Here is a 21,235-nt window from a genome sequence, read left to right on the forward strand (position 1 = left end):
GAACAGGCTACAAACATGGGCAGAGGAAAATAAAGTTCTAACCCCGGTCCAGTATGGATTCCGAAAAGGAATCGAAACAGTGGAACAAAGTCTAAATCTAAGTCTTATTATTGCAAAGTATACTAAGATCAGAGCAGGCAACCTGTACCTGGCCTTTCTTGATTTATCATCAGCCTTTGACTGTGTGATTCATGATAAATTATGGGATATTTTAAACAGCATGGGGTGGAACCGGCCATAATTCAATTTATTTGTGAAATGTACACAGGGAGCAGAGCAAGAGTGAGGTACGGCCTAAAAGGGGAATGCACTCGCCCCTTTGGTGTATACAGAGGAGTGGGCCAAGGCTGCGTTCTTGCTCCGTTCCTGTTCTCAATGCACATAAACAACCTAGAAAAAGAACTGGCCACTAAATGTAAAGATCTACCCCAAATAGATAATCGACCTGTCCCGGCATTACTTTATGCAGACGACGCAGTACTAATGGCTAGGACCCCATTAGCTCTCCAGAAACTCTTAACAACCTGCATTACATACATGTCACAGCTTGGTCTTACTGTCAACCGCTCAAAAACTTTTATCATGAACTGCGGTGGGAAGCGCGGGAAGTCTTATAACATCACTATTGCAGATAGCAAGGTCGAAACCGTGCATTTTTTTTCATACTTGGGCATAACTCTTGATAAGTTGGGTTCCTGGGCCAACTGCAGGAAGATGAAGAGAGTGCACTTGATTAAAACAACGATGGCACTACGACTCTTCTCCAAAAGGCTTGGGGGGATTACACCACCTAACATGGTAAAGATCTACAAAGTCAAGTGCATTCCAGCTGTTACGTACGGGGCAGGAATCTGGGGTCATACAAACTGTGATCTAGTTCAGACTGTGGAGAATGATTTCCTACGACATCTGTTGAGGGTACCAAAAGGTACTTCATCGTACGTCACGCACTCGGAACTTGGGGTTCCTTTCATTGCAGACCTGATAAAGATACAACCATTGCTATTATGGCATAAAGTCTGGACCTCGGAGCACACCAGTTTTAATAAGGCCATTCTTACCGACTGTACGAAGTCATTATACACATCAAGGGTACCATGGTTAAAATACATCACGACCTTTTTTGAAAAATTGGGCAACAAAGACTACTACTCAAATCCAGCCTCGTTGCAGAAGATATCTAGGAAGGACCTGAGCAAACTTGCATTAAAACACCTAGAAGACATACGCTGGGGCGTGGAATAAAAAAAAACTTCAGTCATTCATAACCAAATAATTTTGACGGTGGAGGGCATGCAGCCGTACTTGGCAAACATGGTACTCCCTCGCCACCGTTATGTCCTTACCAGACTTAGGCTAGATACGTTTCATCGCCTAGTTTCATTTCCAACTATGAATGATTGGTCCATCTTGTTAAACCATGCCCCTGTGATGCAAAAAAAACCGCAATCGACAATTCATGTGGTCTTATTTTGTAATTTTTACACCTACCAGAGGAAACGCCTAGTTGTTCCACTTTTAAGGAAAATTAATCTCCCCCAATGTCGCACAGCCTACGCCTGTCTCCAGTCACTCTCTTCCTTAGAAACGTGTGGAATTTTAGCTAATTTTTTATGTTCGGTATTAAAGATAAGGAAATCCATGGGGGAGGTGTCCAAAATATAATCTACCGTGATAGGTTTCTTCCATTGTTGTGTTTCTTTTCCTTCTTTTACTACATTTTTACTACATTTTTATCGTTTTATCTATTTTGACTTTTTATTGAAACACATATATTATAATCAGAGATCTTTTTATGACTGTTATGTCTTTTATGACTTGGTGAAAGTCGAATAAAGATTTTGTACTACTACTACTACTACTATCCTGTGTGGGCTTTGCCCATGTGATTTGGGCCCAGTGGTCCACGGACAATGCCTGCTACAATGCTTGGACTTGTACATATATGTATATAAGTGTTTTTGATGTGTAGATATATATATTTATATATATAATTCAGCCAGTAATGCAATATATTCCAATGTTTAGAATCATTTCCTTTTGTCTTTGCATTCTTCCGGGGGGCTTGGGGGGGGGGGGGGGTAACTGTGATGTATTACTGTGCATTGATGTGTGTGTTGTAGTGGGTGAGGGTGGGGGTGGGGGTGGGTGTGTCGCGTATGTGTGTCCCCGTAATATTTTCTCCTCCCCCCTCCCCTGTGTCGTAGGTGCAGTACTCACCGTTGTCTTCTGCGCTGGCGTTCGTGCTCCTGGTAGAGGAGCAGGAAGACAATCGCTGGGAGGATGTGGAGTTCGGGTTCAATGCTGTCCAGATTCCTCGTGGGGTGTATGGAGGTGAACGTTTTCCATTTGAAATGGCTGTTTCCGGCATGTTTTTATTGGCGGGGCTACCACCCCGGAAAAGGTGGCGGATTGGTGTGTTGTGATAGGGTGGGCGGTACATTGACTCCCGCCTGTCTGTTGGCGGTGACCGCCGCGCTGTTTTTTTGTGCTGCCGTGGCGGGCGGTGTGGTAATGTGGCGGTCTCTGTTGGCGGTTTCGCCAGGTTCGGAATTCCATTTTTTTACCCGCCAGCCTGTTTGCGGTTTGGCCGCTGGTTTAACACCGACCGCCAGGGTTGGAATGACCCCCTATGTGTGTTTTGTGTTTGTTTAGTTGTTGTGTGATGTGTGTGTGCCCATAGTGTTAGGGCCTGTGTATGTGCCTGCTCTCAGCTTCTCTATGTAGCGTTTTAGTTGCAAAGGATTGTGGGTTGTGTGGGTGTGTGTTATGTAGTGGTGTGTGTAAGTGTGTCGGTGTGTGGATGTGTGTCAGGTGTGGGGTATTCAAACTGCCCAAAGTGGCGTTGTGTTCTGTCAGTGGTGGGTTCTGACTGCTGTGGCTTGCACCACCAATGTTTTACTTCCATGAGAGAACTGCTGTGCTGATTTGTGGTTTGTAATCTGGTGGGTGGAGTTGTGTCGGGCTGGCGGTCCTGGTGCTGCAACCACCTCTTTATAGCCCGGAAGTGTCCCGGCGGTTTTAGATTTTTGGCAATCTTTTGGCAGTCTTCACGGTGTGGCTCATAATATGGCGTTCGAATGACCGCCAACATGGCGGTCTTTTTCTGGCCGTCACCACGGCGGTCTTGTCAAAAGACCACCAAGGTCACAATGAGGCCCTCAATCTCTCGCTGATACTGGCACTTATGCACCCAGACACTTATCTATTCAGTCAGTGAGAAAGGCAGTCACTCATCTATACAGCCACACACACACATACCCAATCACTCACCATGCAGGCACTTATCCGCCCATTCATTCTTTCATACACCTCCTAGTACAGCCACTCAGCCACCCATTTGTTATGAGAAAAAAAGATAGTTCTAACAAGAACTATTTTTTTGGTGTTTTCGGGAACAATTTTATGTTTTTTAGTGCATTTTTGAACAGTTTGGGAATTTTTTGGTATTTATTTTTTGATGTAACATTAAAAATGACATTGCTTGCAACGGCAAGGATAAAACCTCAGGAACAATGAAACTGCAAAACTGAAAACAAACATTAACATTTGTGTGCATTTATTATTTGCACAACCATAAGTACAGCTTGCTCCCCTACAGTTAATGTTGCCTTGCATTTAGGCCCAACTTTTCACAATTCTGGAATTCTTTGGTGGCTCACTGGACACTTGAGGAGTGCTCGATGATGTTCCTGCTTTGGTGCTAGAAGATGTTCCTCCTCTTTCAGTTTCCAATCTTCTCATTTTAGGTCTTACCAAACAAGTAGTATGCAGAATGCTAAGATGTTTGTACATACTACTTGTACCACAAATGTAATTTGCCCACTCCCACTGGAGAGTACCTTTTGACAGATGGTGCATGCCACTTTCCTTGTGTTCACTTTCTTCTGTCCTTCAGAAATAATGAAAAACTCCCACACTATGCTCTGTTTCCTCTTGTTGGAAGGTTCTTCCAGTTCTCCTGTTTCCTTCATCATGTTTTTTCCTTCCTCTAGAAGATTGCTAGGAGCAGCTGCCATATTTTTCCTGAGTATCCTTTCCAACTCTTCCCCAACAACTGAAGACATGCTGCCACACCCAAAATGATGTTGAAAAGGGGTGGGACCTTTTCATATTTTTTAATGAAAGGTGTGCCACCCATCAAAAGCTTTTATTTTTTAGTTACATGGAATACGCAACCCCCACGTGACTCCTTCGCTTAGAGGTCGGGATGCCGCAAAATATATTAAAGCAAATTTAGAACTTAATATTTTTGTTATCTATTACAATTCTTTATGTATAGTAATAAACCTCTTCATGTAAATATTGATTTAGAACTCTGTAATATAGTATTTTAAAGTTTTTTTAAAATGCCAGAGTCGCATACAAAGCGTGATTCTGGAAATACGTGCCGCAAACAGATGAGGTGGAGTCACAAATTCTGTATTTTATGCTCAATCAACACAAACCTTTGTTTTTTTAGAATTTCCAATTAATTAACAAATTTGTTAGAGAACCTTTTCTAAAAAAAAAAAAAAAGTGTACACACAGTGTAGATATATTTTTTAATGCTACAGAAACTACGTTGGAGTCGAGTAACCGTCACAATTATTCACAACAGGTAAGCAACTCCAAAGATATCATTAATAAAATATGTACTAAAAAATGCATTCAAGATTAAGGCCCTCATTAGGACCTTGGCGGTATATACCGCCTACCGCCACGGCGACAGCCGCCAAATCACCATCGCCGTCGTTACTAGCTGTCCGTTGTACCATGACCACAGCTGGATTTTCGCTAGAAGGAAGGTAGAAATCCAGCTATGGCCATGCCGTCCGTTGGCGGTAAGGTGACACTGCTGCCAGCAGCACCGCCACGCCAGTAGACTGCCCCCGGCCGTATTATGAAAATAATACAGTCTGGCGATGTTCTTCTGGCGGATGCTGCTGCTGGCAGCTGCAGCTGCCTGCCGGAGGACCCCCTGACTACAGGTAAATTGGGTGCTCCGACAGGAAAGGGGGTTGGGGGTGTTGTGTGTGTGTGTGTGTGTGTGTGTGGGGGGGGGTGTGTGTATGCTGTGCATGCGTGTATGCGGGTGTGTGTTGTATGTTGTATGTGTGGGTGTGCGTGCATGTATGTTCAGTTGTGTGAATGCGTTTCTGCATGTATGTATGTGGATGTATGTGTGTGAATGGATGTATGCAAGCGTGGATGAATGTTGGAATGGGTGTGTGTATGCATGTGTGCATGTGTGAAGGGAGGGGCGTGTATAAAGGGGGGTTCTGGCAAGGAAGGGGGGTGGGGTAGGAGGGAAACCTGGGGAGGGGGAAGGGGTGAGGAAGATCCCTATCAGTGACAGGGAAGGGATTCCCTGCACTGATAGTGCCTACCACCATGGTTTTTGTGGCGGTAAGGAAGCCACAAATACCATGGCAGTAGGTGAGGTCATAATCCTGCAGGCGGACAAATGATGGTTGCCAGCCTGGAGATTGAAGTCTGCAGCCCAGCGGTCGTTACCGCTGTTGCGGTCGGTTTGGTACATTGGCGGTTTGGCTTCTATTCTGCTAAGTAACTACATACAATCTTTATTCTAGTGCACCTTTTACAATAAAAATATTATTTGACTTAAAAAATATATCATACATTTACTAAAAAAAACATATGTAGCAAACATGGAATAAGTTACAAAAATAAATTAAAAAAAAACATTCAATATTTAGAAGAAAAATTGAAAGGTTATAGTAACGGTATACCTACCTAACATTATTAAAAGAAAACAACTAGAAATTCTTTAAAAAACCCAAAAGGTTACAACAACATTATAATTACAAAGTATAATATAAAAAAAACATAGAAATTCACTTAAAAAAACAAAGGTCAAAGCAATGTTATAGTTAGGAAATAGAAAAAAAATACTTTGAAATTCACTGAATAAACCAAACAACTATTATAGTTAGTAGCGCATCTCATTCGTACCAAACCAGAGAAATTCAGCAGTTATAATTACCTCAGCTAACTATAACCTGCACCCCTGTAAAGAACTGCTTATTACCTCACATATGACATCACTCATGACATGGTCGGTGACCACTGATGACATGACTGATGTCAGGAAAGGGGTTAGACAGGGATGTGTTCTAGCACACTTTTTTTTACATTCTATATAAATGGTCTAGAGGAAGCTTTCATAGATGAAAAGGCAGATCTCCCTAAGATAGCTGGCAAACCAAAACCAGTTTTAATGTATGCCGATGACTGTATTATGATGGCCAGAACCGGGAGGGGCCTTCAAAAATTGTTAAGAAGATTTGTAGAGTTCATGACAGCATTGGGTCTGTAGACTAACAAAGCAAAATCTTATACTATGGTTTGTGGCCGTCCAAGAACTAGAGTGCCTCAGTTTTACATAGAAGGTATCCGCTTGAGCTGTGTGAAAACGTTCACGTATCTGAGGATCCCATTTGATAGTGAATCTTAAACGAATCACCTCAGAGAAATCAAGAACACAATATAATCAGGCAGTGACAGCTTTGCATACATTTATTACAAAACTGGGTAGTGCACCACTAAAGCCCATTATCACTATCTATAAGGCAAGGCCTACATCAATTGCTAGATATGGAGCTAGGGTGTGGAGATGTACGGGTGCACCCTCTTTGCAAATAAGTGAAAACAAATTTTGGAGAAGCCTACTTTCTTTCCCTCCAAGTATACCCGCTATAATTCCACATGAAGTATTGGGACTTCCTTTTATGGAGGACTTGATCAAGTTGACCCCTTTGGCTCTCTAGAAGTTTGTTTGGATTAGACCAGAAGCAGCCCTTACTGAGTCACTGCTCACAGATTGTATGAGATTGGATGGAGTACAGAGATGTACGTGGGTTATGTATACTGAAGATTCTCTGAGCAGCCTCAATAGATTAGACCTATTTCTCAAGCCTAGAACTATAACCAAACAGGATGTTATAGTAGTAAAAAAATAATTTTATGGAAAAATGGTTGCTGACAGAGAGAGCCACTATCTGGGGAAAGATATTGTGGCAGCTTATCTACCACTATGTACTATACCAAAAATTGAAACCTAACTTTTAACTGTCCCACGGCACCATAGATTTTATTTGACAGGGTTTCATCTGGGGTTGGCTCATTTTTTAGTTGCTTATCCTCCAAAGGTGCATTGCTACAGGGACTTAATACCTTGTCCAAGCGACATGCATTCGGAGCAATCATAAATGCACATTTTTTTATTTTGTAAGTTATACTAAGAGCAGAGAATGTTTTTTTTTTTTATTCCAACTCCTAGGTTATTCAATATTAGGATGTGCAAGGATGCTATATTCTACCTGCAGTTACTACAGTCAGATACGGTGTTCATGGTTATTTACTGTTTTATTGCTGCAGCGATAAAAGAGAGGAAAAGACATGGACTTAACTGTTAAACCCTTGACACCTTGGCCAGTAATTTGCACAATCCACCACTTTAAGGGGGTCATTACAACATGGGCAGTAAAAGCCGCTTACCGCCATGCAGAAGACCGTCAACACACCGCCGTGGCCGCGTAATTCCGCCACAGCCATTATGACCCACAGCTCAGAATCCGCCAAAATCGAGACACCCACACAAATCCGCCACACCAAAGGTCAGTGATAAACTGGCGATACCAAAACCTCCACCGTCACACCAACAGCAATACGCCCACACTATCATGACCCACGAATCCATGCGGCGGTCTTTCAACCGCGGTATTCCATTGGCGGTACACACCGCCGCACTCAAAATACACACACATCTACAAAACACAACCACATTGGACAAATCAAACCTGATACACATACACACACCACTCCCACACACCCAATACAATATAAAACACACACCCACATCACCCACAAACCCCTACAACAACAATTGCGACAGAAGGCCAGAGAGAGACACCACCAGAAAGAACAATAGCATCCACAGGCACTTAACACCATCACTCACAAAACATCCACGCACCTTACACAACACACCTCTAAATATCACCCCACACATCACAACACACATCACAACACACACCACCCCACACATCACCCATACCACCCCATGGCACCGCAAAGACACCCCAGGTTTTCTGAGGAGGAGCTCAGGGTCATGGTGGAGGAAATCATCTGGGTAGAGCCACAGCTATTCGGATCACAGGTGCAGCACACCACCATAGCTAGGAAGATGGAGCTATGGCAAAGAATCGTGGACAGGGTCAACGCAGTGGGACAGCACCCAAGAACTAGGGGTGGCATCAGGAGAGGTGGAATGACCTACGGGGGAAGGTGCATTCCGTGGTCTCAAAACACCAGATTGCGGTTCAGAGGACTGTCGGCGGACCCCCACCTCCTCCCCTAGAACTCACAACATGGGAGGAGCCGGTCTTGGCTATACTGCTTCCTGAGGGCCTCGCAGGAGTAGCAGGAGGAATGGACTCTGGTGAGTCAAATCTTGCACTACTTTATCCCCCACCCTACCTCCATGCCATCACATACCCCCACCCTCGCCCTCAACCCCATGACTCCAACTCCTCACACATGTCCCACTATCACAAACCACACATCCCAAACCTCAGCCCTGCATGTAACACCAAAGCATGGACACCCATCACCAAAGCATGTCCACTGCACATACCCATACACCCCCCTAAACCATTAGAACAGAAGGTCCCACTTAAGAATGCAAGCACTGGGATACAGGGTCACCCACCCATTGCACACCATGGCACACACAGATGCAATAATCATGCTTTTACACCTCTGCAGGACCCCTACCCAACGTCACCGGACAGGAGGGTCCAGACATGTCCACTCCACCCACAGAAGAGGCCCATAGTGATGACAGCAGCTCTGTCCAAATGGATCAAGATGACCAGCCCGGCCCATCTGGGACCTCGGGACAGTCGGTTCCCCTCACACTGGCACAGGCCACTACAGAGCTTCCCCCCTCTGGAAACACCAGCACAGCACCCACCCAGCGGGCCCATACCTCTGTCCCCAGGACACGTCAAGCAGCAGTGTGTCCACCACTACAGGGAACCCAGGCTAACCCACCACCCCAACAACACCAGGGACCTGGGGGCATTGGTGGTGGGCACACGGTTCAGGGGACAGAGGCCCAGGAACACAGGGGAACTGTGAGGGCTGCTGTGCGACAGGGGGAGGACAGGCCCAGGGAACCCACTCTCCACGAGGCCCTCTTCAACATCATGGGAGCCTACCACCATTCCCAGGGGACAATGGCAACGGTACTAGTATTTGGGCTTCAGGGAGGAACTCAAATCCATCAATACCACCCTGGGCACCATTGTAGGGGTGCTGAAGGAACTCGTCAACACCAGGAGGGACACTGTGCCACAACAACGGGCCCCTTACACTAGCCTGGACGATGAACTGCCCACCACCTCTGCCGGTGCTAGTGGACAGGAGGCACCACCACAGGACCACGACACAAGCACCCCACCCCCTGCAGATGGAGAACCACCCCGCAAATGGTCCCTGAGATCCAGGACAAAGACAGAGAACAATGCCAAGACCCCCGCCAAGAAATGAGACCACCCTGAATGTCATCCTTCTGTCCCACTTTGTCACCCTGTCCATACTTAAACTGTCCTAGCTCCACTTCCTATGCCCCTTTGGACAATGCACCTGTGAGACTAATAGACTGGACTCTGCCATGGACATTCCTCCACCATCAACCCTGACCATTTTACAACCCCCTCCACTATTTTGCACTTAAATAAACACCCTTAAATCACAAAAAAATCTGGAGTCAGTCTGTGCTTTCACAAATGTGTATTAGCAATAACTGTGGCAAAATGCTATATCCAATGTAATGTCTCCATACCTATGTTACACAGCTCTAGTTCATGCGGAAACAAAGCAGAGGTCACACAGTGGGACCCACATCCGTGAAATCGAAAGGGAAAGTGACAACTCAGGGTCCATACACTGGGGGAAAATGACAGACAGATGAGAGGTAGAAGAAATAAATCAGATATGGCAGGCAGTGTTGTCTTCTTACCTGTGTCTCACTGGAAGTATTGCTGGATCACTGTGTTTCTGTTGTCTATGTCCTCTTCTTCTGCTTCCTTGTCTTCACTGTCCACAGGATCTTCAGCTACCACAACACCTCCATCTTGACCCTCCTCCTGCAGAAAAGGCACCTGTTGTTGCAAAGCCAAGTTGTGAAGCATACAGCTGGCCACGATGATCTGGCACACCTTCTTTGGTGAGTAGAATAGGGAACCACCTGTCATATGGAGGCACCAGAACCTGGCCTTCAGGAGGCCAAAGGTCCTCTCTATTATCCTCCAAGTCCGCCAAGGGCCTCATTGTAGCGTTCCTCTGCCCTTGTCCTGGGATTCCTCACAGGGGTCAGTAGCCATGACAGGTTGGGGTAACCAGAGTCACCTGCAAATGTTGAGGGACAACTGTTAGACACACACTAACTCTTAGGGACATCCCCAGACCCAGACACCTAGTCACACTGTATTGGGTCCATGTCCTCACCTAATAGCCACACACGGTGCCTCTGGAGCTGCCCCATCACATAAGGGATGCTGCTATTCCGCAGAATGTAAGCGTCATGCACTGAGCCAGGAAGCTTGGCATTTACATGGGAGATGTACTGGTCGGCCAAACACACCATCTGCACATTCATTGAATGGTAACTCTTTCGGTTTCTGTACACATGTTCACTCCTGCGGGGGGACCAAGGCCACATGTGTCCCATCAATGACACCTATGATGTTGGGGATATGTCCTAGGGCATAGATGTCACCTTTCACTGTAGGCAAATCCTCCACCTGAGGGAAAACAATGTAGCTGCGCATGTGTTTCAGCAGGGCAGACAACACGTTGGAGAACATAGGCTGGGACATTCCTGATGCAATGGCCACTGTTGTTTCAAGAGACCCACTTGCTAGGAAATGGAGTACTGACAGCACCTGCACTAGAGGGGGGATTCCTGTGGGATGGCGGATAGCTGACATCAGGACTGGCTCCAACTGGGCACACAGTTCATGGATTGTGTTACTATCAAGTCTGTAGGTGATAATTACATGTCGCTCCTCCATTGTCGACAGGTCCACCAGCGGTCTGTAAATCGGATGATGCTGCCATCTCCTCACCTGCCCCAGCAGACATGCTCTATGGAGGAGAACAGCGAGCAGAGAGTCAACCAACACTGAGGTACGTAAACACAACTTTATAGGAAAATGTTTGAAAATCGACAGATGGCTGTATTAGTGTCTAAGCAAGGCCTAGATATGTGGAACGCATTTAAAATTAATGCCATGTGGCCCCCTGAAATGGCATCTGCCTGACCTGTAATGTGGGACAAGGGGATATGAGGTCACTGCGCTGGCGTTGTGCACCGTCGTGGTAGGCGGTCGAAGACCGCGGCGCAATCCTGCATTGGTTAACATTGGACCCTATGGTTCCCAGGAGCCAATGACAATGTACGCCGGCGGTGACGGTACGCACCACCGCGGACGTCACCGTCATTTTCTCTTTGTTCAATCACTTGATACCTGATCTTCGACAGGAAAGGACCTACACTGCAAGTGCTGCTGTGACCTCAGTCTGGAAGAGACAATGGCTCGTGTATCTGGGGGAAGGGCCCCTGCCTTCAGCACAAAGGAGTTGGAGAAACTAGTGGATGGGATCCTCCCCCAATACACGCTACTCTACGGTCCTCCAGACAAACAGGTGAGTACACTCTGAGCATGCTGTATGGGCAATGCCTGTTTAGTGTGGTGTCGATGAAAGATTGGGGGGGAGAAAGAGGCGTGCATGATACGCCAGTGAGTGCATGTGCGTCATGGCAAGGGTAGGGATGCGTGCCAATGACTGTGACGGTGCGGACGGTAATATCTTCTCCTTTTCCCCTGTACTATTTGTGTAGGTCAGCACCCACCAGAAGAAGGATATTTGGCGTGCCATTGTCAAGGAAGTCCAGACCGTGGGGGTCCACCACAGATGGAGCACCCACTGCCGGAAAAGAAGGGAGGACATTTGCCGCTGGAGCAAAAAGACAGGGATGGCCTCCCAACGTGGGATGGGTGCCCGTCCCACCATGACCCCCCTGATGTTCGGATCCTGGCGGTGGCGTATCCGGAGTTGGATGGGCGCTTGAGGGCATCACACCAGCCACAAGGGGGTGAGTACACTCTCATTCTGCTGATTCAGCACGCATTGGAGGTGTCTGGGTGGGGGAGGTGGGCTGTGGGTTCCCTTAGGCCAGGGCGAGTTTAGTAGACAAGCTCCCTTCTTAAGGCAGGGCCTGTGGCACCCCACCCCACCTGTGTTCAGAGCCACCTACAGCTAGTCAGCCTCCTGTGTCTTCCATGTGTGCAGCAATCGGGCATAGGCCTTGTAACCCATGTCCCTGGGATTACTTAGGGAACTCTAAGTGCACGGCGTAGTGCAGGGGGCTTCTGTGTCTGTAGTGTCCGCCAAAGGTAGCGGTATTGTATGCACTCAACATGTCTTTCTTCTGTCTTCCCCCCCCTTTTGTGGTCTCCCTGTTCTTGTGTGCATTAGCATCATCAGGCGGAGGAGCAGCGGCACCGGAGCAGGAGGGAGCTGCATCCCATATGGCCCTGGAGGGCGACACAATGGAGTCTGAAGCCACCAGTGGGACGGAGGGCGAGGGGAGCTCCACAGCGGGCACAGGAGCTGAGACCAGCGACACTGACTCCTCCTCTGATGGGAGCTCCCTTGCGGTGGCGGGGCCCTCTGTGCCCACCACATCTACAGGTATAGCCGCCACCCCCCCTACCAGCACCGCCCTCCCAGTAGCCCCTCAGCGTGTGCCCTGTGGCCGCTCACCCAGGAGGGTGGGCATCTCCTTCGCCCCAGGCACCTCAGCCCCTGTCCCAGTCACCCCTGCTGCCCTCAGTGAGGAGGCCATTGACCGCCTCAGGTCCCTCACTGTTGGGCAGTCTACCATTTTGAATGCCATCTAGGTTGTAGAGAGGCTGTTGCAACAGACCTGGAGGGCATTCATTCTGGGCAGGCAGCCCAACAGCGAGCTTTTCAGACTATGGCCTCAGCACTGATGGCAGCCATTGTTCCTGAGTCCAGCCTCCCCCCTACAACTTCCTCCACCCAGACCCAAACCCCTGTACCTCAGCCTATCCCAAGCACACCATCAGACCAGCATGCACACACATCAACACACAAGGGAAGCTCAGGCAAACATAAGCACCACACATCCCACAGGCACTCACGCAAGCGTCATACCCATGCAGACACAGCAACATCCACTGCCTCCACTGTGTCCCCCTCCTCCTTGTCTCCCTCCCAGTCTCGTCGTCACTCACACCAGCATGCACTACATCTTTAGCCACTACGTCCATTACCGGCACACCCACCACCACACCCCACCCACATGCAGTCACCACCCCCACTACCATTCACACATCCCCTGTGTCCTCTCCCAGTGTGTCTGTGAGCCCACCTCCCAAGCTACACAAACGCAGCCACACACCCACCCAACAGCCATCCACCTCACGACAGCCTCCAGCCCATGCACCTTCACCCAACATCAGCAAAAGTACACCTCCTACAACCACTACCTCTTCCACAGAAAAACAGGCAAGTCTGCTACAACCTGCACGGCGGACAAGACCGCCACAAGCACCGCTGAACAGGACACCGCCGCCACAAGCACCGCTGAACAGGACACTGCCGCCACAAGTACCGCTGGCAAGGACACCGCCGCCACCAGCACTGTTGAACAGGACACCGCCGTCACAAGCACCGCTGCCAAGGACACCACCTCCACAAGCACCGCTGCCAAGGACACCGCCGCCACCAGCACCGCTGAACAGGACACCGCCGCCACAAGCACCGCTGAACAGGACACTGCCGCCACTAGCACCGCTGAACAGGACACCCCTGCCACCAGCACCGCTGCCAAGGACTTCGCGGCCACCAGCACCGCTGCCAAGGACTTCGCGGCCACCAGCACCGCAGGCCATTGAGCACCAAAGCTTCCGACGGTACTGAGGCCGCCACGAGCAGGATGAAGCACTTTGGGCACAAAGCGCCCTCCAGAACCAGTGGAGTATCACATCCACTACCTCTGTCCTTGGCAGGATGAAGCACTCTGGGCACAAAGCCCCCTCCAGAACCAGTGGAGTATCACATCCAATACCTCAGTCCTTGGCAGGATGAAGCACTCTGGGCACAAAGCCCCCTCCAGAAACAGTGGAGAAAGGCATCCACTACCTCAGTCCTTGGCAGGATGAAGCACTCTGGACACAAAGCCCCCTCCAGAACCAGTGGAGTATCACATCCACTACCTGTGTCCTTGGCAGGATGAAGCACTCTGGCAACAAAGCCCCCTCCAGAACCAGTGGAGTATCACATCCACTACCTCAGTCCTTGGCAGGATGAAGCACTCTGGGCACAAAGCCCCCTCCAGAACCAGTGGAGAAAGGCATCCACTACCTCTGTCCTTGGCAGGATGAAGCACTCTGGGCACAAAGCACCCTCCAGAAACAGTGGAGACTGTTATCCACTTGTGAGACTGTGGCTTTGCACTCCCCAGGATAAAGCAGTGGGCAACCCACCCACTGGAGAGACTTGGGAGACTGTGGCTTTGCACTCCCCAGGATAAAGCAGTGGGCAAACCACCCACTGGAGAGACTTGAGAGACTGTGGCTTTGCACTCCCCAGGATACATTAATGGGCATGGAGCCCCCTCGTGGATCTGGCGTCGTGCACTCATCCGGCTGAGGTGCCCCCCCTTCCCTTCCCCCTGAGGTGCCTGTTTTATTTCTATCTGATGCCCCAGCAGTGTTCTCTCAGTCTTGATCAGGTATTGAGTGTGGGCCTCGCCCATGCATTTTGGGCCCAGTGGTCCACGGACTATGATGGTGGAATTCCTTGGACTTGTATTCTTGGTGTATATATTTGTTTATAGTGTAAATATATGTGTGTATATATATATATATATATATATATATATATGTATATATTTTTGATTACTGTATTTGAATAAATTACAATCGTTCAACTCATTTCCTTTTGTCCTTGCATTCTTCCGGGGGGGTTGGGGGTTGTTAATGTAATGTATCAATATATATTAGTGTGTGTGTTGTAGTGGGTGAGGGTGGGGGTGGGAGTGTTGCGTGTTGCGTGTGTGTGTCATGTTTTTTTCCTCCCCTGTGTCGTAGGTGCAGTACTCACTGTGGTCTTTGCCGCCGTCTTTGTTGTTCCTGGTAGAGGAGCAGGAAGATAAAGGCTGGGAGTATTTGGAGCTCTGGTTCCATGGCGTCCTGATTCCTCGTGGGGTGTGTAGAGGTGAGCGTTTTCCCTTCCAAGTCCTGTTTCCGCCATGTTTTTGTTCACGGTGAATCCGCCCCAGAAAAGGTGGCGGATTGGCGTGTTGTAATACAGTGGGCGGAACCTTGTGTTCTGCCTGTCTGTTGGCGGTTACCGCCACGGTGTTTGTTTGTACCGACGTGGCGGTTGTAGTGTTAAAGTGGCTGTCTCTGTTGGCGGTTTCCAACATGTTCGTGATTCCATTTTTTTTACCGCCGGCCTGTTGGCGGGTTTACCGCTGTTTTAACACTGACCGCCATGGTTGTAATGACCACCTATATTTTTTAATTCTATTTGATCTAGTGACTATTTGAGCCGATATAATAATCATTTTTCATGACTTTTAACTGTTTGTAATTCTCCAATAAATTATTTATTGTTTTTAATTCATTGATGTGTATGTATGCACTTTTATGGATAATTTAAAAAGATCCGAATAAAGATTTTTTGACTGACTGACTGATTGACTGACATCTGATGACATGACTGATGACATCTCAAATGACATGACTGATGACATCCCTGATAACATCATCCAAAGAACAACCCACAAGCCCACTTACAACCCAAAGAACTTTGTAAAACAACTTACAACCCCACTCATACAGTGATAGACCTGGCATCCTTGGAGTGGCCTCCCCTGTCTTTTTTGCTCTGCTTCCCATGTTTTGACTGTGTGCTGTACTCTTTTTTTGCTGTTTTTTGGCACTCTGGGTACTTTACCACTGCTGACCAGTCCTAAAGTGCAAGTGCTTCTTTGTAAATTGTATGTGTAATTGGCTTATTACTGATTGGCAAATTTGATTTACTAGTAAGTCCCTAGTAAAGTGCACTACTGGGGCCTAGGGCCGGTACATCAAGTGCTATTGGTGGGCCCGCAGCACTGGTTGTGGCACCCGCATGAGTCGCCTTGTAAACATGTCTCAGACCTGCCACTACAGTGTCTGTGCGTGCAGTTTTAAACTGCCAATTTGACCTAGCAAGTGTACCCACTTGCCAGGCTAAACCTTCCCTTTTTTCTACATGATCAGCACCCATAAGGTAGGCCCCAGGTAGCCCCATGGGCAGGGTGCAGTGTATGTTAAAGATGGGACATGTACTGATATTTTTCACATGTCCTAACAGTGAAAGACTGCTAAACTCATCTTTCACTGTTGCAAGGCCTATCTCTCTCATAGGTTATCATGGGGGCTGCCTTTAAATATCATTAAGGTGCAGATTCCCTTCGGGAGCAGATAGAAATGTGGAGTTTGGGGTCTATGAACCCACAATTTAAAAATACATATTTTAGAAGGTGTTTTTTGGATTGTTATTTTGAAAATGCCACTTTTAGAAAGTAGGCATTTTATTGTTTAAACCATTCTGTGACTCTGCCTGTTTGTGAATTCCCTGTATGGGTCAGACTGACAGTTGGGCTGGTGTGAATTTCCTCTAGACAGTGAGACAAAGGGAACTGGGGAGTAGCCTGCATATCCTGATGGGCCATCTGTGCTAGAAAGGAGAGAGGAGTGGTCACTTACACCTGATGGGCTGTGCCTGCCCTCTCACAATGCAGTCTCCATCCCCCTGGTGTGAGTCTGGAGCCTGGCCTGGGCAAGGCAAGGATCTTGTGAACAACAGAGACTTTCTTCTGAAGTAGGCCTACTTCAAACACAGAAAGGGGGTATATGTATTGGACCCAAAACCTCTAATAATCAGATTTCTTCAAGGTTTCAAGAGGAGCCTCTGCCAAGGAGAAGAGCTGAGGAGAAGCACTGCCACTGCATGTGACTGTGCTTTTCTGGGCTATCCTTCAGTTGCTGCTTCTGCCTGTGAAAGGGGACAAAGACTGGAGTATGTTGTGCATTCCTGCTTGAGAAGAATCTCCAAGGGCATGAGCAGAGTTTGCCTCCTGTTGTTGAAGTCTCAGGGCCATCAAAGACTTCCCCTGCCAGCACCTGGACTCTCTGGTGTGACTCCTGCCCTGCCAAGTGTTGCCCCATCCAGACCCTGGGCCCTTGAAAGGTGAAGCTGGTGGAAAAAGACGAAAATCCACGCAAACACTGCTGTGCAGGGAAATTTTCGAAGCACCATCTGCAACGTGGCTGATAAACGACGCACCACCGGCCTTGTGGTTGAAATCGACGCTCCACCTGCATCGCGGTTAGAAGATTGAAGCATTGCAGCTGAAGAATTGACACGCAATACCCACTAGCAACTGCTCATAACGAGGCAAACCGCACACAGCACGGTCTCCTAACACCATGCAACCCGATTTCAACGCAACATCGCTGGGCGTGAAAAATCATTGCAAAGCCTGCCAGGACCCAAGGTGCCTGTCTGGAAATCAACGCAAGGGAGAAAAATGATTCATTGGCGACCCGACCTGAGAAGGAAACAATGCTCTGCCTCACTTGGGAGTAAGGATTCGACGCATCACAGACTTTTCCAATGCACGCTCAACCGTGCGGCTTTATTTTTTATGCAAACCAGGTACTTTTCAAATTATTAAGACTTATTCCTTTTAAAATTCATATCTTGATTTGTGTATTTTGGATGTTTGAATTTTGGTCTTGTTTGATTTAGATAAACATTACCTATTTTTCTAAACTGGTGTGGTGTCCATTTTGTAGTGTTTTCACTGTATTACAGTGTGTGTTGGTATAAATACTTTACACCATTGCTACCGGGGTTAAGACTTTCTGCTTGTGCCAAGCTACGAAGGGGATGAGCGGGGGTTACCCAGGTATATTTCTCCTTTACCCTAACTAGAGTGAGGGTCTCTGCTTGGACAGAGTACAAACTGACTGCCAACCAGAGACCCCATTTTTAACATGCAGCTATTAACGTAACTAATAACTCATATATAAAGCACTGATATAGCTACTAACAGACAACTATAGTGAAAAATAGATAGAGGCACTTACACACCCACTGATATTCCCATATATTCACAAAGACACTGAATAAATCATTCATACAACTGCTCACACAACTACTCACACACCTATTCAGTCATTAACATATCAGCTCACTCACCCATACAGATAATCATACATATAATCATAAAAGTATACATATACCAACACATGTACTCACTGAACTATACAGTTAGTAACACAAGGACTTATTCAGACGCAGAACATCTCTCAGAATAATGTATTCACTCAGAGTTAGTAACTCAGCTATCCAATTAGTTATGCACCCACTCACACTTCCACTCACTCAAACATCATAGCACTTACACAAATATACATTCACCCATAAACTAACTCATATTCTGTACTAGAAATCCAGAGATACACTTTTGTACCTCGAAAATCACTAACATAGTTAGTTAAACAACCACTTACTCTCCCCTTTTAGCACCTTAAACAGCATCTCAGTCACTCATATAGTTCTGATTCACCCTGTTACTCACCAGTGCATTAACCTACACACCCTTTCAGTCACCCATCCAGATACTCACACAGTTACTCATTTATTTATGTACACACTAACACACCAACTTGTTTACTGATACTTAAGCTCATGCAACCATTTAATCATGTACACTGTCTGTCAAACACCCACTCACTTACAAAACAATTTACTCACACATGGAGGCATTCTCAAAGTCACTCACTTTAGCATTCACTTTTAACACTCAGTAACTTTTATGAAAGAATCAAATTTAGGGCTGAAAATAAACATTTAAAAAAAAAAAAACCTGTAACTCAGTGCGAAGGTTTTTATTTCAAATTGATGTCAAGTAACTCATTCTAAGTATATCAGACATCAAAGCCTAAAAAACTCTTTCTCTCTCTTTCACTCACATTTTTTGCTTTCTGCCTCTTTTTCAATCACTTCTCCCACTCACACACCAACTCAAACACTTATGCAACCACTCACAGACCCACTCACGCACAGACTCACAGAGCCACTCAGACAGCTTATGCACTCACTCACAGCCCGTCAGACCCTCATGCACCCACTCAGACCCACTCAGACAGTTCTGCACCCACTCACATACCCACATAGACCGTCACACACCCACTCACAGATCCACTGATACTCTAATACATCCACTCACACACATACGGATGCCCCCAGATGTGAAAATAGGTGTGAGAGACTGTATCTGGTGGTGAGAGTGGCTGTGAGAGTCTCTGTCTGGGTGTGAGAGTGTATATATCAGTGTCTTGGGGTGCACGAGTGTCTGTACAGGTCTGTGAGTGGGTGTGTGAGAGTATGATTGGGTCTGTGACTGGGTACGTGAGTGTCTGAATGGGTCTGTGAGTGGGTGTGTGAGTGTCTGAGTGGGTCTGGAGTGGGTGCGTAAGGGTCTGAGTGGTGCTGTGGTTGGGGGTATTAGGTCTGAGTGGGTCTGTAGGTGTCCGAGTGGCCTATGAGTGGCTGGATAAGGGTCTCAGTGGGTGTGTGAGTAGGAAAAAGAGATTGAAAGAGAGAGAGAAGGATAAAGCTAGAGATAGACAGCTTTCAGGCTTTAATGTATGATATACTTAGAATGATTTATTTCTGCACAAATTGAAAATAAAAATTAATTTCTCAATTTAAAATAGTAAAATCACCTTTTAGCATGAGCCATAAACATTTGCAATTGAAAAGAGATTAAAGGAGAGGAATTACTATAGCTGGAGTCAACCCCTGAACTCTATCAGTTAAGGTCTGTCACTTTCACAGTTATGCTACAATTTGTTTCAACTATTTTATTTGCCTTTTATGGGCTACCTTGGACTGCACAGGAAGCCTTAAGGACGCCCGTGGTCCCATCCCATTTTTAAGAAAAAATGTGGTGGCCCTTCACAGGCTATCTGGGACCACAGGAGGAGCATCAAGGCCTCCCCTGGGGTCCCATTGCTCCAGCAAGCAAGGAGCTGCTTTTAGTAGCTGTTCCCTGGTTGCTGGAGCAATGTTTACATCTGTCTTCCCAGCACGCACCTCTGTGTGCAGGGAAGACAGATGAGAACTCTGCTTCCTGACAGTGGGACCTGTTTGACATAGCAGGAGCTGGCCCGGGGGATGGCTGTCCCAGGGGTCATCAGTGGCTCCCCGAGGGGAGCTATGCGACCCCCTCCAATGTGGAAGAAGCCTCAGAGAGGTGGTGGTTCCTGGGTCCTGAGGGTCTAATGTTGACCCCTTTCATTCTTTTTATCATAGCTCTGGGCAGGTGGTGATCCCTGTGGCTGTAGAGGGGGCACAGCTCCCTTTCATATTATAAGATGAAAGCCCCGGCGAGGTTGTGGCCCCCGGGACAGCGGGGTGGGGAACACACAGCCCCTGCATAATATTTCTATACAGCCCCAGGGGCAGCAGCGGGCACGCCCCCCCCCTGTATATTAGTTATAAGGCCCAGGGAGTTGGAGGTTGCTGGGTGGCCCCTCCCGCATTAAAATCTAAATGCCCACCAGGCAGCTTCTCAGTAATGAAGCACAGAAGCCTGCACTTCATTTTTAACTTTTTTTTGTTTGCCACGGATTTGTGACCCCATCGTGATTTGGCAGCAACGTTTTATAAAAAAATGCTTTTTCGCCCTGGAGAGGTCCCTCTATGACCCCAGCACCAGAGCTAAGGTGTCAGGATGAGTCTACCCTGGCCCCTTTTCTTTATTTTTAACCTTTTTGGTGGGATTCAGCTAAAGCACTTCCTTGTTGAAGTTTTGTCATTAAATCAGATCTCAGCATGAGATTGGGGGGTCATAAATCCTTGGCTTCCCTATATGCATACACATTTAAATTTTATTTAATATCTCCAAAACTACAGAATAGATGTACGCCCCCTCCCCCAGACGGAGAGAGTTGAAACGGGCACCACAGGGGGGCCCCCGGCACAGAAGCACTGACGGTGAGTTGGTCCCGGATCACCAATGCGGTTCATAGAAGAGATGAGAAACACAGGAAGACGTTGGGAGGGGCCA

Source organism: Pleurodeles waltl, chromosome 3_1, assembly GCF_031143425.1.
Source record: "Pleurodeles waltl isolate 20211129_DDA chromosome 3_1, aPleWal1.hap1.20221129, whole genome shotgun sequence".
Lineage (NCBI taxonomy): Eukaryota > Metazoa > Chordata > Amphibia > Caudata > Salamandridae > Pleurodeles > Pleurodeles waltl.